We start from the raw sequence: 27,073 nt of genomic DNA, 5'->3' as shown, positions 1-27,073 counted from the left end.
GGCAGGAGGGGGTTGAGGCGCCCCTGCCCGTACCCGTAGTGTAGCTAGGGGCCGGTCGGACGGCGTCAGAATCAACCTCGCAAGCGGAGTCAGAACATGGAGGTCGCTGGAGTTGAGGAAGACGGCGAGCAGAGGCCACTCCAGGGGCTCCAAGCGGGCAGGGCGGCCTCACCGGAGAGAGGCGGAGGCCCAGGAGGGGTCGCCCAGGCCGGGAAGGAGCTGGAGCTACCGCGGCGACCAGAGGGGATCGTCGGTGAGCTCGAGCTCGGGGACGGCGGCCCGAGGCCTGCCTGGCCGGGCTCCGACTTCCTACTTGATCGTGGGGTGTGTGTGAGTGTTGGCTGGTGCTCGAGGAGGCTGGGGAGGGCTCTATATATAGGCGAGCGGCGAGGGTGCTTCGGGCTCCGCCGGTGGACACCTGTCCATGGCGCCCGACGATGAGCGGCGTCAGTGAGAGGGGGAGAAGGCGACGGAGGTCACGCGGCCACTGTGGGCGGGCGGAGACGAGCACATGATCAAGAGGGTGGCGACGAGCACAGTGCGCTCCACACTGTTGGGCTGGCCGAACCTTGCCCGTGCTCGCTGCGGCGAGCTCCAGCGTTGGCGAGCGCCAGGGAGGAGTTAAGAGCATTGAGACGATGATGGTGGCGAGGTTTGGCATGGTTGGGCAGGCGGGGAAGCGAGCACGCGAGCAACAGAGGCTCGGGCGCGTCGCAGAGCGCGTCGGCTGCATGCCAGCACGCTTGGACGAACGCGGTCACCGCGTGAACTATGACATCAAGTTGATCTAAGCAAAAACTCAATGTCTGGCATGTTGTTCGTGGTAGTTTTGAGTGTTACCACGATTTGGTTTGGATCTAGGTGCAGTAGAGAAGTTTTCACACACCAAGTAAGTTTCTGGTCAGTAACTTTGTGATGTTACTATGGTCAAATGGCTTGGAGTTTGAAACTGTGCTTTGGGGGCTAGTGATAAGTTACTAAGGTAAAGATGCACAAGAAATTTCAGGTCAAATGGAGCAAGTAAAATGGTAGTTGCTGTAGAAACCACCATTTCTGTCCAGAATAGAAAAGATTTTCTATAGCAAAAATATTCCAAAAAGTGATGAAATATTTTTGCTTAGGAAGGTGTCCTAGGGTTCACAGAATATTTGTGAATTATCTCAGATTTTTCTGAGCCATAAAAATGTGGGTTGCTTTGAAACAAACAGATCTGGCTTAGGGTTTTAGAGAGAAAATGAATATTTTTCTTTTAAGAAAAATATTCCAAAGATTATTTTTGGGGTGGGTCAGAAGTGAAATAATGATTTAGGAGGGAAGTGAAGCACTTGGGTGAAAGCCAAGGATGCCCAAGTGTTGAAGTCCATATGAAAAGATTCAGAAACTCCAAGTTTCAAAAAAATTCAAATGAAAATCAAGCAAATAAGAAGGGGCAAAACGCAGGCTGTCACATTCGCCATCTCTTCATCAACATACTCCGGAGACTTCGGCGTCATCAGCCGACCAGCTTCGTCACGTTAGCTGGACAGGGGGCTTCGCTTCGTCGCGTCCCGGCCGAGCACGCGCACACAACATCAAGCTAGCGCTGGCACTAGTACTATTACTATATGCAAATCCATGAACGCCCGTGTGTGTCTCTTTGGATTGCTCCAACAAATAAACTAGGTGATATTATTTCTACTAATTTTTTGCTTGCATGGGCTTATTTTTCCTGAGGAATATTACTTTGGTTTGTTCCATCCTCTGTACACAGAACTGTCAAATGATGGCCGCATTAACGATGGTTGGGTGATGGTTCGGTCAGTTTCCCGTCCGCAATTCGGCGAACGCCACACTGGGAACTAGGACCTCCCTGTGAATTCAGGCTTTGCCACGCCGACGCCCCGCATTGACATTGGCTTCGACGCCAGGCCACATCTCTTTAAAAATTAATTTGCGTAAATTAATTATGCGAGGATTTTTTTTATATATTTATATTATTATTTTTTGGACTACACTATTTTACACGTGTAGGTAATCGACTTCGACTGCGTCACGCGGTCACTTCGGCAAGCCGACGTCGTTGTCTCAATCGGCATAAATCCGCTCGCGTGATCACCTTGTTGATCGAATTGCCATACCGACATGTTCGGTTGCCTCTGGGATTCCGGCATCGCTGAGAGAGCTCTACCTCATCGAGTGTTCGGGACACGGACCATATTTATTTTATTACTCGCTTTGCATAAATTATTAATTATGCAACTATTTTTTTAATTTATTACTATTTTCTTCGGCTTGCACTATTTTCTGTGCACAGGTAAATGATCCGGGTTGGGCAGCGCTGTCACCTCGGTGTATCGACGTACCATGCCACCTCGGCTGGATCGGTGGCTTCGTCATTGATGACCCACAAGTATAGGGGATCTATCGTAGTCCTGTCGATAAGTAAGAGTGTCGAACCCAATGAGGAGCAGAAGGAAATGACAAGCGGTTTTCAGTAAGGTATTCTCCGCAAGCACTGAAATTATCGGTAACAGATAGTTTTGTGATAAGGTAATTCGTAACGGGTAACAAGTAATAAAAGTAAATAAGGTGCAGCAAGGTGGCCCAATCCTTTTTGTAGCAAAGGACAAGCCTGGACAAACTCTTATATAAAGGAAAGCGCTCCCGAGGACACATGGGAATTATCGTCAAGCTAGTTTTCATCATGCTCAAATGGTTCGCGTTCGTTACTTTGATAATTTGATATGTGGGTGGACCGGTGCTTGGGTACTACCCTTTCTTGGACAATCATCTCATTTATGATTAACCCCCTTCGCAAGCATCCGCAACTACGACAGAAGAATTAAGGTAAACCTAACCATAGCATGAAACATATGGATCCAAATTAGCCCCTTACGAAGCAACGCATAAACTATAGTTTAAGCTTCTGTCACTCTAGCAACCGATCATCTACTTATTATTTCCCAATGCCTTCCCCTAGGCCCAAACAATGGTGAAGTGTCATGTAGTCGACGTTCACATGACACCACTAGAGGAGAGATAACATACATCTCATCAAAATATCGAATGAATACCAAATTCACATGCCTACTTATAGCAAGACTTCTCCCATGTCCTCAGGAACAAAAACTAATCACAAATCATATTAATGTTCATAATCAGAGGGATATTAATATGCATAAAGGATCTGAACATATAATATTTCACTAAATAAACCAACTAGCATCAACTACAAGGAGTAATCAACACTACTAGCAACCCACAGGTACCAATCTGAGGTTTTGAGACAAAGATCAGATACAAGAGATGAACTAGGGTTTGAGAGGAGATGGTGTTGGTGAATATGTTGATGGAGATTGACCCCCTCCCGATGAGAGGATCGATGATGATGACGGTGGTGATGATTTCCCCCTCTTAGAGGGATGTTTCCCCGGCAGAACAGCTCCGCCGGAGCCCTAGATTGGTTCCGCCTCGAGACGGCGGCGCTTAATCCTGAAAGCTTCCCTCTTATTTTTTCCAGGGCAAAAGACACCTTATACCAGAAGATGGGCATCGGGGGCCTGCCAGGTGGCCCACGAGGCAGGGGGCGCGCCCAGGGGTAGGGTGCGCCCCCCCTCGTTGATAGTGATACGTCTCCAACGTATCTATAATTTTTGATTTCTCCATGCTATATTATCTACTGTTTTGGACATTATTGGGCTTTATTATCCACTTTTATATTATTTTTGGGACTAACCTATTAACCGGAGGCCCAACCAAGAATTGCTGTTTATTGCCTATTTTAGGGCTTCGAAGAAAAGGAATATCAAACGGAGTCCAAACGGAATGAAACCTTCGGGAACGTGATTTTCTCACCGAACATGATCCAGGAGACTTGGACCCTACGTCAAGAAATAAAGGAGGAAGCCACAAGGTAGGGGGGCGCGCCTACCCCCCCAGGCGCGCCCTCCACCCTCGTGGGCCCCCTGTTGCTCCACCGACGTACTCCTTCCTCCTATATATACCTACGTACCCCCAAACGATCAGAGACGGAGCCAAAACCCTAATTCCACCGCTGTAACTTTCTGTATCCACGAGATCCCATCTTGGGGCCTGTTCCGGAGCTCTGTCGGAGGGGGCATCCATCACGGAGGGCTTCTACATCAACACCATAGCCTCTCCGATGAAGTGTGAGTAGTTTACCTCAGACCTTCGGGTCCATAGTTATTAGCTAGATGGCTTCTTCTCTCTTTTTGGATCTCAATACAATGTTCTCCCCCTCTCTTGTGGATATCTATTCGATGTAATTTTCTTTTTGCGGTGTGTTTGTTGAGACCGATGAATTCTGGGTTTATGATCAAGATTATCTATGAACAATATTTGAATCTTCTCTGAATTCTCTTATGTATGATTGGTTATCTTTGCAAGTCTCTTTGAATTATCAGTTTGGTTTGGCCTACTAGATTGATCTTTCTTGTAATGGGAGAAGTGCTTAGCTTTGGGTTCAATCTTGCGGTGTCCTTTCCCAGTGACAGCAGGGGAAGCAAGGCACGTGTTGTATTGTTGCCATCGAGGATAACTAGATGGGGTTTTTTTATCATAATGCATGAATTTATCCCTCTACATCATGTCATCTTGCTTAAGGCGTTACTCTGTTTTCATGAACTTAATACTCTAGATGCATGCTGGATAGCGGTCGATGAGTGGAGTAATAGTAGTAGATGCAGGCAGGAGTCGGTCTACTTGTCTTGGACGTGATGCCTATATACATGATCATACCTAGATATTCTCATAACTATGCTCAATTCTGTCAATTGCTCAACAGTAATTCGTTCACCCACCGTAAACTACTTATGCTCTTGAGAGAAGCCACTAGTGAAACCTATGGCCCCCGGGCCTATCTTCATCATATTAATCTTCCAATACTTAGTTATTTCCTTTGCTTTTTTATGTTTCTTTTATTTTACTTTGCATCTTTATCACAAAAATACCAAAAATATTATCTTATCATATCTATCAGATCTCACTCTCGTAAGTGACCGTGAAGGGATTGACAACCCCTTATCGCGTTGGTTGCGAGGAGTTATTTGTTTTGTATAGGTACAAGGGACTTGCATGCAGCCTCCTACTGGATTGATACCTTGGTTCTCAAAAACTGAGGGAAATACTTACGCTACTTTGCTGCATCATCCTTTCCTCTTCAAGGAAATCCAACGCAGTGCTCAAGAGGTAGCAAGAAGATTTCTGGCGCCGTTGCCGGGGAGGTTCGCACAAGTCAAGATTTGACTCCCAACAACGAGCCATTTCTGGCGTCGTTGCCGGGGAGGTTCGCACAAGTCAAGATTTGACTCCCGACAATGAGCCATTTCTGGCGCCATTGCCGGGGAGTCTATGCAAAAGTCAACATACCAAGTACCCATCACAACCCTTATCTCCCGCATTACATTATTTGTCATTTGCCTCTCGTTTTCCTCTCCCCCACTTCACCCTTGCCGTTTTATTTGCCCTCTCTTCTTGCTCGCCTTTCTTCCACCATGTCTGAATCAAAAAGGGTTGGGGGTTCTCTCCAGAGTTTTAGTACTTTGGACAACCCTTCTATCCTCGCTAAGCTCATAAATAAGGATACTGTGGAAAAACCTACCGGAGTTATAAATGAGAATCTTAATAATTTTGATGAAGATGATTCTGGAATTTTTCGTTATTTACTTGATGAATCTTTGAAAGATGCTTGGTATAGACTATTAAGGATCATGGCTAGCTATGTGCCTCAATACCAAATTGAAGTTTACTTAAAAAGCTTTTATATTGCCCTTCCTTCTTCTTTTAAGCACGCCTTAGATTCTATATTTGAAGAAGGTTTTCTTGAAGGGGATGTCATAGACACTTCTGAAAAAATGAAAACCATATTTGGGAACCCCATGAATGAGAAAGTTGAATCTACATCTCTTTTGCTCTCTTACCAAAACGAATCTATTAAAGAGATAAAGGCTAGCCTAGATACAAATTTCCGTAACATACTTAATCTTTCCTATACCAGTAATAGCCATGTGCTTTATCAAAATAGAAGGATTAATTCTATAGATAGCAAGTTTGCTCTTTTATTTCCTAAGACCAAAGATGGCAATACCTAGATCTATCCTTGCTTTTTATACCTAGCTAGGGGCGTTAAACGATAGCGCTTGTTGGGAGGCAACCCAATTTTATTTTTATTCCTTGCTTTTTTCTCCTGTTCAGTAATAAATAATTTGCCTAGCCTCTGTTTTGATTGTGTTTTTTGTGTTTAATTAGTGTTTGTTCCAAGTAGAACCGTCGGGAAGACTTGGGGAAAGTCTTGATATCTTGCTGTAAAAAACAGAAACTTTAGCGCTCACGAGAACTGCTGCCATTTTTATTTGGAAAGTGATATTTAGTTAATTCTGTTTTCAGATGATTAATAGATAAATTCCTCACGTCCAGCAATTTATTTTAGAATTTTTGGGGTTCCAGATCTTGCGCTAGTTACAGATTACTACAGACTGTTCTGTTTTTGACAGATTCTGTTTTTCATGTGTTGTTTGCTTATTTTGATGAATCTATGGCTAGTAAAATAGTTTATAAACCATAGAGAATTTGGAATACATTAGGTTTAACACCAATATAAATAAGGAATGAGTTCTTTACAGTACCTTGAAGTGGTCTTTTGTTTTTTTTCGCTAACGGAGCTCACGAGATTTTCTACTTTAAGTTTTGTGTTGTGAAGTTTTCAAGTTTTGGGTAAAGATTTGATGGATTATGGAACAAGGAGTGGCAAGAGGCTAAGCTTGGGGATGCCCATGGAAACCCCAATATAATCTAAGGACACCTAAAATCCAAAGCTTGGGGATGCCCTGGAAGGCATCCCCTCTTTCGTCTACTTCCATCGGTAACTTTACTTGGAGCTATATTTTTATTCACCACATGATATGTGTTTTGCTTGGAGCGTCTTGTGTGATTTGAGTCTTTGCTTTTTAGTTTAACACAATCATCCTTGTTGTACACACCTTTTGAGAGAGCCATACATGATTTGGAATTTGTTATAATACTCTATGTGCTTCACTTATATCTTTTGAGTTATATAGTTTTGCTCTAGTACTTCACTTATATCTTTTAGAGCACGGTGGTGGATTTGTTTTATAGAAACTATTGATCTCTCATGCTTCAGTTAGATTATTTTGAGAGTCTTAAATATCATGGTAATTTTCTTAAATAATCCTAATATGCTAGGTCTTCAAGATTAGTAAAAAATTTCTTATGAGTGTTTTGAATACTAAGAGAAGTTTGATGCTTGATGATTGTTTTGAGATATGGAGGTAATAATATCAAAGTCGTGCTAGTTGAGTAGTTGTGAATTTGAGAAATGCTTGTGTTGAAGTTTGCAAGTCCCGTAGCATGCACGTATGGTAAACATTATGTAACAAATTTTAAACATGAGGTGTTCTTTGATTGTCCTCCTTATGAGTGGCGGTCGGGGACAAGCGATGGTCTTTTCCTACCAATCTATCCCCCTAGGAGCATGCACATAGTGCTTGGTTTTTGATGACTTGTAGATTTTTGCAATAAGTATGTGAGTTTTTTATGACTAATGTTGAGTCCATGGATTATACGCACTCTCACCCTTCCATCATTGCTAGCCTCTTCGGTACCGTGCATTGCCCTTTCTCACATTGAGAGTTGGTGCAAACTTCGCCGGTGCATCCAAACCCCGTGATATGATACGCTCTTTCACACATAAACCTCCTTATATCTTCCTCAAAACAGCCACCATACCTACCTATTATGGCATTTCCATAGCCATTCCGAGATATATTGCCATGCAACTATCCACCATTCCGTTTATCACGACACATTCATCATTGTCATATTGCTTAGCATGATCATTGAGGGAGTCCTGGATTAGGGGGTCTCCGGACAGCCGGACTATCTCCATTGGCCGGACTGTTAGACTATGAAGATACAAGATTGAAGACTTTGTCTCATGTCCGGATGGGACTCTACTTGGCGTGGAAGGCAAGCTAAGCAATACGGATATGGATATCTCCTCCTTTGTAACCGACCTTGTGTAACCCTAACCCTCTCCGGTGTCTATATAAACCGAAGGGTTTTAGTCCGTAGGACAACAACCATAACATACAATCATACCATAGGCTAGCTTCTAGGGTTTAGCCTCTCTGATCTCGTGGTAGATGTACTCTTGTACTACCCATATCATCAATATCAATCAAGCAGGACATAGGGTTTTACCTCCATCAAGAGGGCCTGAACCTGGGTAAAACATCGTGTCCCCTGCCTCCTGTTACCATCCGGCCTAGAGGCACAGTTCGGGACCCCCTACCCGAGATCCGCCGGTTTTGACACCGACATTGGTGCTTTAATTGAGAGTTCCTCTGTGTCGTCGCTGTTAGGCTTGATGGCTCCTACTATCATCGATAGCGATGCGGTCCAGGGCGAGACTTTTCTCCCCGGACAGATCTTCGTATTCGGCGGCTTTGCACTGCGGGCTAATTCGCTTGGCCATCTGGAGCAGATTGAAAGCTACGCCGATGGCCATCAGGTCAGATTTGGAAGTTTGAACTACACGGCCGACATCCGTGGAGACTTGATCTTCGACGGATTCGAGCCACAGTCGGGCGCGCCGCACTGTCACCATGGGTATGACCTAGCTCTGCCGCCGAACAGTACCCCAGAGGCCGCGCCGGCATCAGCTTCGACCCTTAGCTTGGAGCCAACTGCGGCAATCGAGGACGGGTGGTTAGACACCGCCTCAGGGGCTGCAGTCTCAACGGCGATCGAACCAAACACCAGCCTAACCCTCTGCGCAGCCCGTGACTCCAAGGTGCCGGACTCTTTTTCGGACTCCGAACCGCCCGCGCCCCCGCCAATCGAATCCGATTGGGCGCCGATCATGGAATTCACCGCCGCGAATATCTTTCAGCACTCACCCTTCGGCGACATTCTGAATTCACTAAGATCTCTCTCTTTGTCAGGAGAGCCCTGGCCGGACTATGGCCAACAGGATTGGGATGCGGCCGACGAAGAAATTCGACGCCCACCCACCACCCACTTCGTAGCCACTGTCGATGATTTAACCGACATGCTCGACTTTGACTCCGAAGACATCGACGGTATGGAGGATGATGTAGGAGACGAACATGAACCAGCGCCTATAGGGCACTGGAAAGCCACCTCGTCATATGACATATACATGGTGGATACACCCAACGAAGGCAATGGCACGAGATAGCGGAGGATGACCCCTCCAAGAAGCAACCCAAGAACCGACGTCAGCGGCGCCGCTCTAAGTCCCGCCAAAGCAAAAGTGGTGATACCGACACAGGAGATAATAACACTCCGGATAGTGCCGAAGACAACAACAATCCCCTCCAGCAAGATTTAGAGCAGGAGGATGAAGGAGCCAGCTCTCTTGAGAGAGCGGCAGACGGAGAGGAGGAGGATGACAATTACATGCCCCCCTTCGAAGACGAGGCAAGCCTCAGCGACGATGAATTCGCCGTACCAGAGGATCCCGTCGAACAAGAGCGCTTCAAGCGCTGGCTTATGGCCACGGCAAATAGCCTGAAGAAAAAGCATCTGCAGCTTCAAGCTGATCAAGATTTGCTAGCTGATAGATGGACTGAAGTCCTCGCGGTCGAGGAATATAAACTCGAGCGCCCCTCCAAGAATTACCCAAAGTGCAGGTTACTACCCTGATCAGAGGAAGAAGCGTACGATATGGCTGATCGGCCACCTCGTGGCCGCGATAGAGAGGCATTCCAGCCAAAAGCTCAGCCTCCACCCCAGCTGAGGGAGTCCTGGATTAGGGGGTGTTCGGATGGCCGGACTATACCTTCAGCCGGACTCCTGGACTATGAAGATACAAGATTGAGGACTACGTCCCGTGTCCGGGAGGGACTTTCCTTGGCATGGAAGGCAAGCTTGGCGATACGGATATGTAGATCTCGTACTATTGTAACCGACTTTGTGTAACCCTAGCCCTTTCCGGTGTCTATATAAACCGGAGGGTTTTAGTCCATAGGACAATATACAGAACAACAATCATACCATAGGCTAGCTTCTAGGGTTTAGCCTCTCTGATCTCGTGGTAGATCTACTCTTGTACTATCCATATCATCAATATTAATCAAGCAGGACGTAGGGTTTTACCTCCATCAAGAGGGCCCGAACCTGGGTAAAACTTCGTGTCCCCTGCCTCCTGTTACCATCCGGCCTAGACGCACAGTTCGGGACCCCCTACCCGAGATCCGCTGGTTTTTGACACCAACATTGGTGCTTTCATTGAGATTTCCTCTATGTCGTCGCCATCAGGAAGGATGCCCCGTCCCGTCTTTAAAGACGGCACCATTGCTAAGGGAGCTTTGGCTGTTGGCCAAACCCTCCGGCTAGGTGGTTTTCTTATGACCGCCTGTTCGGCTTCTGCGCCGACGATGACCTCTCGAGCCATCGAAAACAATCTTCATGTCAGCTCGGAACTCGCCGAGCAGTTAGATCCAACGGAGCTCTCCTCCATAAACGAGCTCTTGGATCGCATCGCCGCCCTGGGAGTCGCTACGGATTACGACTAGATTGGGCCTAAGCCCGATCTGAGAGAGATTAACTCTCCCCAAGTCACCCATCACGTTGCCGTGGTAGAGGGACAGTGCGGCGACCCCTCATCTATCTTAAGGACTAGCTACGTCCGGATTCCCGATCCCTCCAAGCCAGATACCCACGGAGGGGAGGATATCACTCAAGACCTGAACTTAGAGTCAGGCGATGGACTGGATTCATTGGACAACATCCAGGAATCCAAATTTTCGAGTTCAGAAATTCCTCGGCCTCTGAGCCTCAGATGGGGTGAGGCTTCGGATTTAATTCCACCCACCCACCCAAACATTAGCGATCTATCCCAAATTAGGTAGGAGCCCGAAGAAACAGTACATCATTACTAGGCCAGATTCCTCCTGGTTATGAACAGGATGAAGGACTGCCGCGAGGAAGATGCAATTTCATTCTTCTGCAATAATTGCACGGACAAGGGAATACTCAACGCCATAAGTCGCCGTGATATTACACGCTTCGCTGACTTGGCGTCCATAGTACGAAAGCACTGTGCGATGGAAAGCGCTTGGAAAACCAAAATAAAATTTTGGGACAATCCGGGCCTGAATACAAACCCAGTCTGAAATAAAAGGGTGCATCATCGCCAGACACCCGGGTCAAACACCAAAAAGCAAAAACCCTCTACAGGGCATGGAACCGTATTGGAAGGATGGCTTAATGGACCCTGTAAAATTCACAGTACAGAGGACGCCACACCAACTCATAGCCTTAGAGCATGTTGGATACTCCGGCAGGTGGCCAAAATTGGCGAAGATCTCCTAATTCCGGAGGCCACAGAAAGCCACCCTGTAGGATCGAAAGTATGTCTAGAGGGGGGGGTGATTAGACTACTTGACCAAATAAAAACTTAACCTTTTCCCAATTTTAGTTCTTGACAGATTTTAGCTATTGTAGGACAAGTCAAGCAATCATCACACTATTCAAGCAAGCATGCAAAGAGTATATTGGCAGCGGAAAGTAAAGCATGCAACTTGCAAGAATGTAAAGAGAAGGGTTTGGAGAATTCAAACGCAATTGGAGACACGGATGTTTTTCCCGTGGTTCGGATAGGTGGTGCTATCCTACATCCACGTTGATGGAGACTTCAACCCACGAAGGGTAACGGTTGCGCGAGTCCACGGAGGGCTCCACCCACGAAGGGTAACGGTTGCGCGAGTCCACGGAGGGCTCCACCCACGAAGGGTAACGGTTGCGCGAGTCCACGGAGGGCTCCACCCACGAAGGGTCCACAAAGAAGCAACCACCCACAAAGGGTGCACGAAGTAGCAACCTTGTCATCCCACCATGGCCATCGCCCACGAAGGACTTGCCTCACTAGCGGTAGATCTTCACGAAGTAGGCGATCTCCTTGCCCTTACAAACTCCTTGGTTCAACTCCACAATCTTGTCGGAGGCTCCCAAGTAACACCTAGCCAATCTAGGAGACACCACTCTCCAAGAAGTAACAAATGGTGTGTAGGTAATGAACTCCTTGCTCTTGTGCTTCAAATGATAGTCTCCCCAACACTCAAATCTCTCTCATAGGATTTGGATTTTGTGGAAAGAAGATTTGAGTGGAAAGCAACTTGGGGAAGGCTAGAGATCAAGATTCATATGGTAGGAATGGAATATCTTGGTCTCAACACATGAGTAGGTGGTTCTCTCTCAGAACATATGAGTTGGAATTGTGTATGTGTTCTGATGGCTCTCTTCTCGAATGAAGAGGAGGTGGAGGGGTATATATAGCCTCCACACAAAATCCAACCGTTACACACAGTTTTCCAATCTCGGTGGGACCAAATCAACAAACTCAGTCGGACCGAAAAGGTAAACCTAGTGACTGTTAGAGATTTTCGGTGGGACTGACATGCAACTCGGTAGGACCGATATGGTTAGGGTTTGGGCATAACGTAATCTCGGTGAGACCGATTACACAAACTCGGTGAGACCGATTTTAGTAATTAGCTAACCAGAGAGTTGGTCAGGCAAACTCGGTGGGACCGATTTGCTCTTTCGGTGAGACCGAAAAGTTACAAAAAGGAAACACTGAATTTACATTGCAATCTCAGTGGGACCGATCCGTTCTTTCGGTGAGACCGAAAAGTTACGAAAAGGAAACAGAGAGTTTGCAATCCCATCTCGGTGAGACCGAGATCCCTATCGGTAGAACCGAATTGCTAGGGTTTGGCAGTGGCTTATGACAAGTGAAACTCGGTGGCGCCGGATAGAAAGAATCGGTAGGACCGAGTTTGGCTTAGGGTTTAGGTCATATGTGGATATGGGAAAGTAGTTGAGGGTTTTGGAGCATATCACTAAGCACATGAAGCAAGAGGCTCATTAAGCAACACCTCATCCCTCCTTGATAGTATTGGCTTTTCCTAAAGACTCAATGTGATCTTCGATCACTAAAATATAAAATGAAGAGTCTTGAGCTTTTGAGCTTGAGCCAATCCTTTGTCCTTAGCATTTTGAGGGTTCCACTTTCACATCCATGCCATGCCAATCATTGAGCTTTCCTGAAATAGTCATCTTGGAATAGCATTAGCTCAATGAGCTATATGTTGTTATGAATTACCATAACCACCTAGGGATAGTTGCACTTTCACACCCCAGAGACACCAATATGGTATTAACAGTCTTTGAGACTTTCGCATCAAATAACATGTGAAAAAGGACACTCTGCAGCCTTGCCGAAATCTACCAAGTGGCAACAATAAACCCATGGAGTGACACGGCTATTACCTTTAACGCCAGTGATGAACCTAAATTCTGAACAGCCCGAGTACCAGCCGCATTGGTCCTCAGTCCAATAGTGGATGGCTTTCGTCTTACCAAGGTACTCATGGACGGCGGCAGCGGATTGAACCTCATTTATGAGGAAACCCTTCAAAAATGGAAATAGACTGGAACCGCATTGAGCGAAGCAGCACAACCTTTAGAGGAATAATCCCCAGTTGGGAAGCGCGCTGTACAGGAAAAATCACACTAGATGTGGTGTTCGGCACGCCGGATAATTACAGGTCCGAAGAGGTCACGTTCCATGTGGCTCCGTTCAGCAGCGGTTATCATGCTCTGCTAGGGCGGGAAGTGTTTACAATCTTCCAAGCAATACCCCATTACGGGTACATGAAGCTCAAGATGCCCGGGCCCAACGGGATCATCACTCTCGCTAGTGATCCGTACATAGCACTCCGCGCCGAAAACAAGACAGCCGCACTGGCCCTCGAGGCACTATCCGAAGCCCTAGTGACTAAGGAACTGACTGCGCTGCGCTCCATGGTGAATAGAGACGATGTGGTACTCGACAAAAGATCCAAGTCCACCTCCTATAAACCGGCGGACGAAATAGTCAAATTCCAGGTCCATCCAACGGACCCCAATAAAACAGCTTCCATCGGGGCACATTTAAACCCTGATGTAGATGCCGCACTGCAATAGTTCCTACGAGAGAACTGGGACATTTTCGCCTGGCACCCTTCAGACTTGCCAGGAATCCCACGCAGGCTGGCCGAGCACAGCTTAAATATCCTAAAAGAATTCAAACCTTTCAAGCAAGCTCTTCGGCGTTTTTCCGAACCTAAGAGACAGGCCATGGGAGAGGAGCTAGCAAAGATATTGGAGGCCGGATTCATCAGAGATATAAAACATCTGGACTGGCTAGCAAACCTGGTGATGGTACCAAAGAAGGACAAATCCTGGCGCCTGTGCGTTGATTTTAAAGACCTTAACAAGGCTTGCCCAAAGTATCCCTTCCCCCTCTCCCGCATCGATCAAATTATCGACGCTATCGCAGGACACGATTCGTTGTGTTTCCTCGACACATATTCCGGCTACCATCAAATCAAGATGGCAGAATCAGACCAAGCCGCAACGACATTTATCACACCATACGACCCATTCTGCTTCAACACAATGCCCTTTGGGCTCAAAAACGCCGGCGCAACATATCAGCGCATGATTCAGACATGTCTGGCAAACCAGATCGGCAAAACGGTGGAGGCATATGTAGATGATGTGGTCATCAAAACAAGACATGTCGAATCTCTAGTAGACGACTTGAGGCTCACATTCGATAACCTCCAAACATACGACATCAAGCTCAACCCGAAAAAATGCGTTTTCGGCGTCCCAGCCGGAAAGCTCTTGGGCTTCATTCTATCCGGTAGAGGAATTGAAGCAAATCCAGCCAAGATCCGAGCTCTGTCACAATGGATATCCCAAAGGACCTCAAACAAATACAAAAGTTAACCGGATGCGTGGCGGCTCTAAGCCGCTTTATCTCCCGCTTGGGAGAAAAGGCCCTACCCCTTTACCGCCTCCTTCGGCGCACTGAACACTTCGAATGGACTGATGCAGCCATGGCCGGACTTGACGAAATAAAAGCCATATTGGCAACAAACCCAGTCCTGGCTGCGCCAAACATTGGCGAACCAATGCTATTGTACATTGCAGCAACACATCAGGTTGTAAGCGCAGTGCTCGTCGTCGAACGAGAAACGGACGGACACAAATTCCCCCTTCAAAAGCCGGTCTATTATGTGTCCACTGTCCTCACTCCGTGCAAATCACGGTACCCGCATTATCAAAAGATTGCTACGCGGTATTCATGGCATCCCGGAAAGCTACGACACTACTTTCAAGAGTGTTCAATAACAGTAGCCTCGGAAGTACCACTTAACGATATTATAAACAACCGTGACGCAACGGGCCGGATTGCAAAATGGGCCATTGAGCTCCTCCCGTTCGACATAACTTATAAGCCACGGCGAGCCATCAAGTCGCAAGTTTTGGCCGACTTCGTCGTAGAATGGACGGAGGCCGAACTCCCTAAAGAGTACGACACATATTCAAATTGGATCATGCATTTCGATGGCTCCAAGATGTTGGCCGGACTAGGGGCTGGCATCGTTTTGACGTCCCCCACAAGAGACACAGTTCAATACGTACTCCAGATTATGTACAAAGACTCCAACAATGCAGCCGAATATGAGGCCCTTTTACATGGTCTCCGGATGGCAGTATCCATGGGCATTCAATGCCTAGAGGTGCGCGGGGACTCGAACCTTGCAATATCCCAAATAAATGGAGACTTTGATGCCAAGGATCCAAAAATGGCAGCTTACCGCAACACCGTCCTAAAAATGTCAGCTCGGTTCAAAGGGCTTGAATTTCACCATATAGCTCGGGAAAATAATCAGGCGGCAGATGTCCTGGCACGCATCAGCGCAAAACGTGATGTAGTCCCCCCCAACATCTTCTTGGAAAGGCTGTTCAAGCCATCCGTAGTATGGGAAGGGGAGCCAAACAATAACAGCCCGGACCCAACCGCACTGCCCGACACCGAACATTCTGACGCAATCGGAGGCTCTGCCAATGAAATAACACCTTCAGCCCACGTAATAATGGCCGTCATCGCCCCGTGGACAAAACCATTCCTCGCCTACCTTACTAGGCAGGAACTCCCCGAGGACCAAAATGAGGCACGCTGCATAGTGCGGCGATCCAAAGCCTACAGAGTCCACGAGGGAGAGCTTTATAAGAAAAGCACTACTAGAGTCCTTCAAAGGTGCATCTCCGAAGAGGAAGGCCGGAACCTCCTGGCTGAAATTCATGCCGGACTCGGCGGTCATCACGCTGTAGCTCGGTCCCTTGTAAGCAAGGCCTTCCGTACAGGCTTTTATCGGCCGACGGCCTGGGCAGACGCCCAGGACTTGGTCCAACGATGCACCGGTTGCCAGCTCTTCGCAAACCAAAGCCATATGCCACCCACCGCCCTCCAAACTATCCCCATTACTTGGCCCTTAGCGGTCTGGGGGCGTGACATGGTTGGACCCCTTAAAGGTGGAACCCACAAGCAAAAATACTTACTGGTCATGGTGGATAAGTTCACCAAATGGATAGAAGCCAAGCCTGTTAAGACGGCCGAATCCGGACCGGTGATAGACTTTATATCCGGGGTTGTACACCGTTACGGCGTCCCCCACAACATCACCACTGATAACGGCACGAACTTTACGGCCGACGCGGTAAAACTCTGGTGCAAAAACATGGGCATCAAGCTCGATTATGCTTCCGTCTATCACCCACAAACTAACGGCCAGGTCGAACGTGCAAATGGTCTTATCATAAGCGGCATCAAACCCAGATTAGTGCGGTCCCTCAAGGAATCTAACACGCACTGGGTATAGGAGCTCGACTCCATACTCTGGGGGCTGCGGACCACGCCGAATCGCACCACCCGATACACACCATTCTTTATGGTGTACGGCGCAGAGGCAATTTTGCCTTGCGACATAATTCATGACTCACCTCGAGTGCGCATGTACGAAGAAAGAGAAGCCAAGCTTGATCGGCAGGACAGTTTGGACGCATTGGAGGAGGAGCGCGACGTGGCAAAAGCACGTTCCGCATTCTATCAACAGAAGGCTCGAAGATACCAAAGCAGAGAAGTACGGGCCAAAAATTACAACGTTGGCGAATTAGTTCTACGCCTGCCAGACAAGAAAAAGGACAAACTCAAGCCCAAGTGGGAAGGCCCCTTCATAATTGACCAAGTCCTGACTGGTGGAGCGCACCGCCTGCGAGATGCATCGGATAACCAACTCGAGCCGAACCCATGGAACGCAGCCCGTCTCCGAAGATTCTATGCCTAGCGCCGGACTCTGTGTTCGTCTCCTTCCTCTGTCCATTTTTTATATATATATTGTCTGTCTTACATTTCTCTCCTTCACCCCTTCCTTTCTCTTATAACCTTTAAAGGCTCATAAAATGACGTGCTATTCGCACTCATTAAACCTGGGGGCTTATTTTAACAGAAGCTTATTTATACGGGCTTCATGCCCAACACATGTGTTACACTTCTGCATGTACCTTTTATTTCACCATTATATGCATCGATATGACTTAAGTTTTGGCTAAGCTGGGTTGCCTAGCTCCTGTGCTTACCCCTACGTTCCCGATTATTCGGCTAGGCGGTAAAGGGAGCACCTCTGCGATTGTTACTGCCGGATCAGCCGGATGTGTACCTCAAACTAGGTGAAGCCGAAAGCTAGCGTTCTTAAGGGAATATTTGGTCGGTGACCTAAAATATGATCTTTTCACTTATTTATTTATGCGCCCCCAGATGCTTTTTCCTGCGTCTTTTTCGCAGAATGGGCATGCACTTTAGGGCATGCCTCCCAGGGAAAGGAACCCCTAACGGAACTATTCTCCCTGGAAGATGTTTCTTACTAACCATGTAATATAACATAACTAGTCGGGCACTTGTCTGTTCACGCACTAATGACCCCTATGCCTGGTCTCCATGCATTCCCCGGTTCTTATATAACCGCATGGGAATTCGGACACACTCCGGACCGTCAGGTCCCGAGGCTGAAGCGAAAAGGTCGGACATGACAAACGATCTACAATCCGGCTAGAAGGCATTATAAATGTCAATTAAATTACATAGTCATTCTGACTGATTGTATTCCTCTTCATACCATCCAACAGGCTATCTAATTTACAGTCCTGCTGGGAATACTTTGCGGCCAATTCTACTTGGCCGTATACTAAGCTTACAGGGATCTCCTTCCCGTCGGGCCCCACAGGACCGACCTCGGCCATGTGGTTGGGGTCAGCCTTTGTGTACCGCGTCTTCACCATGGCCCAGGCCTCCCTAGCGCCTTGACGGCAGGCCGATACCTTCCACAATCGGAAGCGCCGCCGTGCTCCCTTTAGCTTCTCCGCAAGCTCTCCAAGACCTTCGGGCACGGAGATGGATGGCCACAGGGCCTGGGCAACGCCTCGCATCACCTTCCGAACTCGTTCGAGCAGTTGTGAGAGCTCGGGAAGAAGGTCACCCGTAGAACCGGGCATCTCCTCTGCAGGACGACCTGTTAGCACACCTACAGACATTACTTTGTTAGTCGACTTCCCTGCCGAACTTCTTTTTCTCCAAAGGTTCGTTCAAGCACTTACTAAATATGCTGTGCCGAAGCCGCTGATTCTCCTTAACAGAGTCTGACAGCTGGGCATGAACATCTTTCAGCTCGACGCCCAGCTTGGTGTTGGCATCTTGGAGATTGTTCTTCTCCCGCCTCACCTTTGTCAGCACCTTCTCACCAGCCTTCAGCTGGCGTAGGAGGTGTTGCCTTTCCGGATTCAATCCGGCTCCATCTGCAATTTCATTTGTCAGATTCGCACCCATGCCGTGCTTAGCAAAATACTTATCTTTCGAAGTGTATATTACCAGAGGGGGTCTCCTTGGGCTCCCCTGCCGCGGCTAGTGCGGCCTCAAGTTGGGCTTTGCACTCTTCCAGCTCCCGGGACAGTAGGGAATTCTTTTCTGTAAGAACCTGCATAACATATGATCCTTAAATCAGTTATTCTAACTATTTCAAGTCTCGGGGGCTACTGGTATATATATATATAATTACCAAAATTTTCTTACCCGTATGTCTTTTACATATTGCTCTGTGGCTCTGACCATTTTGAGCGGCACGGAGGTACGCATCTCCCGAATTGAAGGCGTCTAATGCCTCTCGGGAGAAACAAGCGTCCGATGCGCACCTTGTGTTCGCCTCCGCCTCCGGACCAAGCTTTGGAGCCTGGCTGGTGGAGGCGCGATTGGCAGCCCCTCCGGATATAGTCCGGCGAGGTCTCTTTGTCCTGAAGAAAGCATGAGTGTTAATATACCTTGAAGGTATAACACCTAGGATAAGGGGGCGCACCATACCTTTGCGCTGACGCCTCGGTCCGGACTGCACCTCTTTTCTACCCACGGGGCCCTGCGGCCCCTCGTTGGCTTATCGCCGCAGGTTCGGCCTCCCGTCTGAAAAACCTCCCCTGCAAAGTTCGGTTGTAATCAGGAAACTGAAAATGCGAGAGGGCGGACCCCTATTCGGGGTACTGGGACTTCAATCTCAGTTACCTGGGAGGCCGGGATTAGCCCTGGGTAATCGGCCATAATGGCCACCAAGGCGTTATCCTTGCTCAATTGATGGAACACTCCATCAATCAGCTCCATAGATAAGTCCGGATCCTCTTGAGAGGCCGGGTCGAGGGACCGTCCTGGGTCCTCGGGTTGTGGAGGAGGGTTGTTTATTTCTTTAACAGCTTGGTGCAGTTCCTGCGTTGAAGTCGTTAGACTGAATATTTAACAATGGGAATATAAAACGAATGGGCAGGTAAATGTGGCCACTTACCCAGCTTGGGGGATTGTACATAGAAAATCCACCCTTTGGGTCGACGCGGAGAAATTCCTCCTCTTCTCCCTTGTACAAAGCAGACAAGGTCTTTGTTAGAGCCGCAGCCGAATCCGGCCCCTTACGGCCGTAGCGGGTGGCGTCGTCCTCCCCGTTGAATTCCCACATGGGGTGGCCTCTATACTGTAGCGGCCGCACCCCTCGCATAATGCATGCGACCGTGACCCCGATCATGGTCAGTCCGGAATGAGCTAACAATCTTATCCGGCCCATCAGGTAATGGACGTCCTTGTCACTTTCCCTCTGAGGGCTCCGTGGACGCCAACTTAGGCGCTTCTTTAGTGGAGCACTGTCGAACTCAGGGAGGCCGGTCCGGATAGGATCCGGCAGCGGGACGTCCTCTATGTAAAACCATTTCGAAGGCCAGTCCTCGGACGCCTTCTTTGGGGTTCCGGATAGATATCCGGTCCCGGCGATGTGCCACACTTCGGCTCCGCCCACTTGATATATTGACCCCTTCTTAGAATGGGGCACGAGGCAGAATAGCTCTTTCCATAGCCCGAAATGAGCCTCAACACCCAAGAACAGCTCGCAGAGGGCTACGAAGCCCGCGATATGCAATACGGAGGCAGGCGTGAGATTGTGTAGTTGGAGGACATAGAACTCCAGGAGCCCCCGGAGAAATGGATGGATTGGATATCCGATCCCCCTTATTAAGTAAGGGACGAGGCACACTCGCTCTCCTTTGGAGGGATTAGGGGCACTTTCCGCTTGCTCTCCGCCATTATAGATGGCAAGACCGGCTCGAACCGGGACCATATAGGCCGGGGGGAGAAAACCCTTGGTCTGGAGCGTCACTAGCTCGCTATGCGGGATGGAGCATCTCTCCCAATATCCAGGCTGAGGGCTGGAAGGGCGAGAGGAGGAGTTGCGACGGCTGGCCATGGTGGTATGGACCTTTGTCGGATGCACTCTGATGAACACTCGCGAATGGGAGAAGGTGTGGTTTGGATCTAAATCCTCGTCCCCTTAAATGGGCGGCTCATATGCGCGGCTAGGGGTGTGGATGTAAAAACACTCAGAATTTTCATATTCATTTGACACGTGGGAGACGGCCATTATTGGGCGTAGAAGCCGAGGAGCGCAACATTTACAAGAAACCGGACTTTATTCAACAGGTACACGGAATTTGGAGGAGAACCCGCCTTGCAATGCCGAAGACAATCTGCGCGCCGAACTCATCTTCATTGAAGCCTAGTTCGGGGGCTACTGAGGGAGTCCTGGATTAGGGGGTGTCCGGATGGCCGGACTATACCTTCAGCCGGACTCCTGGACTATGAAGATACAAGATTGAGGACTTCGTCCCGTGTCCGGGAGGGACTTTCCTTGGCGTGGAAGGCAAGCTTGGCGATACGGATATGTAGATCTCCTACTATTGTAACCGACTTTGTGTAACCCTAGCCCTTTCCGGTGTCTATATAAACCGGAGGGTTTTAGTCCGTAGGACAACATACAGAACAACAATCATACCACAGGCTAGCTTCTAGGGTTTAGCCTCTCCGATCTCGTGGTAGATCTACTCTTGTACTACCCATATCATCAATATTAATCAAGCATGACGTAGGGTTTTACCTCCATCAAGAGGGCCCGAACCTGGGTAAAACTTCGTGTCCCCTGCCTCCTGTTACCATCCGGCCTAGACGCACAGTTCGGGACCCCCTACCCGAGATCCGCCGGTTTTGACACCGACACCAGCGCCATTCAAATAAAAAGGCATGGGGAGATACGCCAGACCTGCGAGACATATTGGAGGACAAAGCAAAGCATGCAAGATCGATCTACGGATCACGAGGGCGCACTACTCCGCGAGACGATAAACGTCACGCCAGATACAGTAAAAGCAAATCCGGCGGGGCCGAACACAGTGGGCAAGACCCTTTCGAGCTGCGTCGCGATATAGCCCAATACAGAGGCGCCGCACACCCCTTATGCTTCACAGACGAAGTAATGGAACATCAATTCTCAGAAGATTTCAAACCTGTAAATATTGAATCATATGATGGCACAACAGATCCCGCAGTATGGATCGAGGATTTCCTCCTCCACATCCACATGGCCCGCGGTGATGACTTACACGCCATCAAATACCTCCCACTAAAGCTCACAGGACCAGCGCGGCATTGGCTTAACAGCTTGCCAGCGGACTCCATTAGCTGTTGGGAAGATCTGGAAGCCGCATTCCTCGACAACTTTCAGGGCACTTATGTCCGACCACCAAACGCCGATGACTTGAGCCACATAATTCAGCAACCAGAAGAGTCAGCCACGCAATTCTGGACTCGGTTCCTTACAAAGAAAAATCAGATCGTCGATTGTCCGGATGCAGAGGCCTTAGCGGCTTTCAAACACAACATCTGAGACGAGTGGCTAGCCCGGCACCTTGGTCAGGAAAAGTCGAAATCTATGGCAGCCCTCACGACACTCATGACCCGCTTTTGTGCGGGAGAAGACAGCTGGCTGGCTCGCAGTAATAACATGTCAAAGAACTAGCAGCCCCGGCAAGTTAATTGCCGAAAACAAGGACAAGGGGCCGCATAGCGATGACGAGGAGGAGCCCCGGCAGCCGCACACCGGAGGACAGAAGAGGTTTCCCCCGCAAGTGCAGATGGTGAACATGATATATGCAACCCACATCCCCAAGAGGGAGCGGAAGCGTGCGCTCAGGATGCGTTGGAGCCAGTCGCCCCAAAGTTCAACCCTTGGTCCTCCTGTCCGATCACCTTCTATCGTAGGGACCACCCCACTAGTATCCGTCATGGTGGATTTGCCGCACTGGTCCTAGACCCAATCATTGACGAATTTCACCTCACTCGAGTCCTTATGGATGGCGGCAGCAGCCTGAACCTGCTTTATCAGGATACAGTGCGCAAAATGGGTATAGATCCCTCAAGGATCAAACCCACAAAAACGACCTTTAAAGGCGTCATTCCAGGTGTAGAGGCCCATTGCACAGGCTCAATTACACTGGAAGTGGTCTTCGGATCCCCAGATAATTTCCGAAGCAAAGAGTTAATCTTCGATATAGTCCCGTTCCGCAGTGGTTATCACGCGCTGCTCGGGCGAACCGCATTTGCTAGATTCAATGCGGTACCGCATTATGCATACCTCAAGGTCAAGATGCCAGGACCTCGCGGAGTTATTACAGTCAATGGAAACACAGAGCGCTCTCTCCGAACAGAGGAGCACACCGCGGCCCTCGCAGCAGAAGCGCAAAGCAGCCTCTCAAGGCAATCAACCAGTTCGGCGCTTCAAAGCCCGGACGCCTTCAAGCGCGCTCGGGGCAATCGGCAAATAGACCGCCTGGCGCGATCTAAGCTCGCGTAGCAATACGGCGGCCACCCCAATCCCATCCCAACGGCGAAACTCATGCCGCGCGTACATAATTACACATTAAAAATACCATGGGCACAGGTGGGGAGGGGGGCACAGCTGCAGCACGCCCCAAGACGCGGCTTAAACCGCACTAGGGGCTTCCCGTTTTGTTATTTTCCCTTTTTTCAGGGCCCTAATCTCTGGAAACACTATCCGGCAGCACTATTGCCGAACACATGATGCAGCAACCAAGGAGGCAGACATCTACGTCATACCACGGAATTCCCAGGTTGATTACAGTAACGAGCGAAATATTCGATTTAATATCATTCCTCAGCTTGCCCTTGGAAGGGACATAGTCCTACTCTTTGCTTATCGCACTATCTGTATCACTCTACTTTAACGCAATTTTTTTAATAAACAATGCATGCCATTACGACTATTATTGCATTTTTGTTATATATACATATATCTATGTGTTCATTAATGACGCCTTGCAACCGTACACTTTGGTACGGCCAATACACCAGGGGCTTACGTACCCCACAATGCGGTGTGAAAAAGTCCGAACACTTTCACAAGTGCGGCACCCCGAACTTATAGCATTATATGCATCGGCTCCGAATCATGTCTTTGGTTAAATGTTGGGTTTGCCCGGCTCCTATGTTTTGTTACCTTACATTCCGCTCTATCGGCTAAGGTAGCGCTAGGAGAACTACTGCGATTGTGCCCTGGTTCTGCCGGGTTCAGCACCTCAGTAGAGAAAGCTAAAACTGATTGTCATGATAAGGCGAGAGACTGGTCGCTGTTCGGCGAGGTTTTCAAGTCCCTAAAGACTTATGCCGCTTAGAGCGAGGGGCCAACCCTGTCCGGCTTAAAGGCGTGTATCGCGCCCCAAATTCGGCCTTTCGAATACCAGGGCTTCGCCGAAATTTAAAATTATAGAATTCTATGGCTAAGTGAGAGTGATAAAGCATTATTAGTCCGGTTGCCTTGTTCGTTGTTTTGAGCACCTCCCTCGAAGGACCCAAACATGGGAACAAGAGGGCTCAGGTTTATCCCGAACACCCCAGCACTCGTGGCATGGGGGCATAAGCCGAGGACTAGCAATCTCTCAGATTGGATAAACAGCCAAACAGAAGGCAATATTTTAAATTCAAACAAGCGTTGCATAGCGCATATGAAACAAGTTTTCATAAATATAGGATAAAACGAGCAAGTCTCACTCAAATATTACATCTTTGGAACACTCGTCCGCTATGAGACGGGCACCCGGCAGAACACCCTCATAGTACATCTCGGGGTGGCGGTGCTCCTTGCCTCCGGCGGCCCCTCCTTGATCAGCTTCACGGCGTCCAGCTTGACCCACTGCAATTTCACACGGGCGAAAGCCCGGCGTGCACCTTCAATGCAGACAGATCGCTTGACGACCTCTAGCCGCGGGCAGGCATCCACAAGCCACCTCACCAGGCCGAAGAAGCTGTTCGGAAGGGCGTCGCCAGGCCACATCCGGACTATAAAGCTCTTCATGGCCCGATCGGCCGCCTTATGTAGCTCGACCATCTGCTTCAACTGGTCGCTCATTGGCACCGGGTGTTCGGCCTCAGCATACTGAGACCAGAACAGCTTCTCCGTTGAGCTTCCATCCTCGGCTTGGTAAAATTGTGCGGCATCGGACACGCTGCGGGGCAAATCTGCGAATGCTGCCGGAGAGCTCCAGATTCGGGTAAGTAATCGGCAATTTACTTTTACATGCTTGCTTTGCATATAGAAAGCCTTACCCGCCGCTATCTTCTTCATTGCGTCGATCTCCTGGAGGGCCTTTTGGGCTTCGGCCTTGGCACTTCTTGCACTCTCGAGGGCCGCGGCAAGCTCAGACTCCCGCGTCTTTGAGTCAAGCTCCAACGCCTCGTGCTTCGCCACGAGAGCCTGGAGCTCTTCCTGCACCTCGCCCACCCGAACCTCGTGCTTCTCTCGCTCGGTGCGCTCCTTGGCCGCGTTATTTTTGGCCTTGGTTAGCGCTTGCTTCAGGGTCGCCACCTTGGTCGTGGCCCCTGGAAAATATACGTTGATCCTGTCATTTTGCAATCGCGTCTTATTTTATATATACATATCTATAGACAGGGTATTACTTACCCTTGTTCTCCTCGAGCTGCCTCTTGGCGAGGCCGAGCTCTTTCCTGGACCCCTCGAGGTCCTGCTTCAGTACGGCGACCTCCGCAGTCAGTGCGGCGGACGCCAACAGCGAAGCCTGCATATGCATATTGACATACTTATATTAGACTCCTGCGATATTATTTGATCCTCTATTCGGCTTTTCTTTGTGAACAACGAACAAAGCATCAGGGGCTACTGTCTATGCGGTAATATTTCTACTACATTTAAAAAAAACACTTACCTCAAAGCCTGTTAGAAGGCTGGCACAGGCTTCAGTCAATCCGCTCATGGCGGACCGAACCTTCTGGATCACCGCACTCATGATAGTGCGGTGCTCCTCATCGATGGAAGCGCTGCGAAGCGCTTCCAGCAGATTGTCCGGCGCCTCTGGAAGGACAGAGGTCACTGGCACAGGCGTCTTTCCCTTCTTAGAAGGAGGCCGCATGCCCGAGCCCGGAACTGCTGGAGGGTCCGGCGCGGTGTTCGGCTGAGGGCCGAACTCGGGGCTCTCAGGAGCCCCGGCCCCTCGGCTCCCGGAGTCTGGAAGGTCGCCTTGAGGCACCTCCAGGACTGTCTCCCCTCGACCCGGTGCCTCTTGAGACAGCACCTCGGTGTCGTCAGCAGGATGAGGGGAGGTGGCGGTCGGGACAGGATCGCTATCCATGTCCGACGAGCCCAGGGAGCCGTCTGATGATACATCGATGCTGGTTCGCGGCGGCCTGCATAATCATGTTCAGCGTTAGGGAAAGCAGTGCGACAAAGGAATGCTATGAGTTACTCTGGTATCCGAATACTTACGATCTCCCCAGGGGCTTGGCCCTGGGCAACCACTCGTCTTTGTCTTCGTCGGCGGCGGTGGAGCTTTCCGGAAGGAGAGTCCTTCCCTTCTTGGACCCTTCGGCCCCCCCAGTTAGGGCGGCCTTCCTTTTCTTATCTTCCCCTGCAGAAGGGGGAGCATCTTCTTCTTCTTCCTCGTCTTTGGGGGAGGAGTGTGCCGCAGAGTCATCGGACGGTGAGTCCGATGACGCCTGGCGTCGGGAACTCTTTCGGGTTCCCTTGGCCTTCTTGGTCTTCTCCGGCACCGTATAAGGAGCCGGAGTCAGCATCTTCGCCAAAAGAGCATCTGCTGGGCCTTCGGGCAAAGGAGCCGGACAATCGATCTGTCCGGCCGTCTCCTGCCAGTCCTGTCAAAGGTACGGGAGTTTAGATCCCGCATGGAGTCAACCTATAAAAAATAAGTATCCTGCGAGAGGTAAAGCAGCTTACCACTTTGGCTTGGCGCTTCGCGCTGAATGCACGATCCTCAGTAATGGGAGGGGGGACCTCGGCGCTTTTGAACAGCACCCTCCAGGCATCTTCGTGGGTTGTGTCGAAAAGTCTGTTCAGAGTTCGGTGCCGCGTCGGGTCGAACTCCCACAAGTTGAACTCCCGTTGTTGGCACGGGAGAATCCGGCGGTGGAGCATGACCTGGACCACGTTGACAAGTTTGAGCTTCTTGTTCACCATGTTTTGAATACATGATTGGAGTTCGGTCAGCTCTTTCGAACTACCCTAGGACATGCCCTTCTCTTTCCAGGAGGTGAGCCACGTGGGGATGCCAGATCGGAACTCGGGGGCCGCTGCCCATACAGGGTCGCGCGGCTCGGTGATGTAGAACCACCCCGATTGCCACCCCTTTATGGTTTCCACAAAGGAGCCCTCGAGCCATGTTATGTTGGGCATCTTGCCCACCATGGCTCCTCCGCACTCCGCCTGGCGGCTGCCCACCACCTTCGGCTTGACATTAA

Source organism: Triticum urartu, chromosome 7, assembly GCF_003073215.2.
Source record: "Triticum urartu cultivar G1812 chromosome 7, Tu2.1, whole genome shotgun sequence".
NCBI classification, from domain to species: domain Eukaryota; kingdom Viridiplantae; phylum Streptophyta; class Magnoliopsida; order Poales; family Poaceae; genus Triticum; species Triticum urartu.
This window is presented reverse-complemented; position numbering follows the sequence as displayed.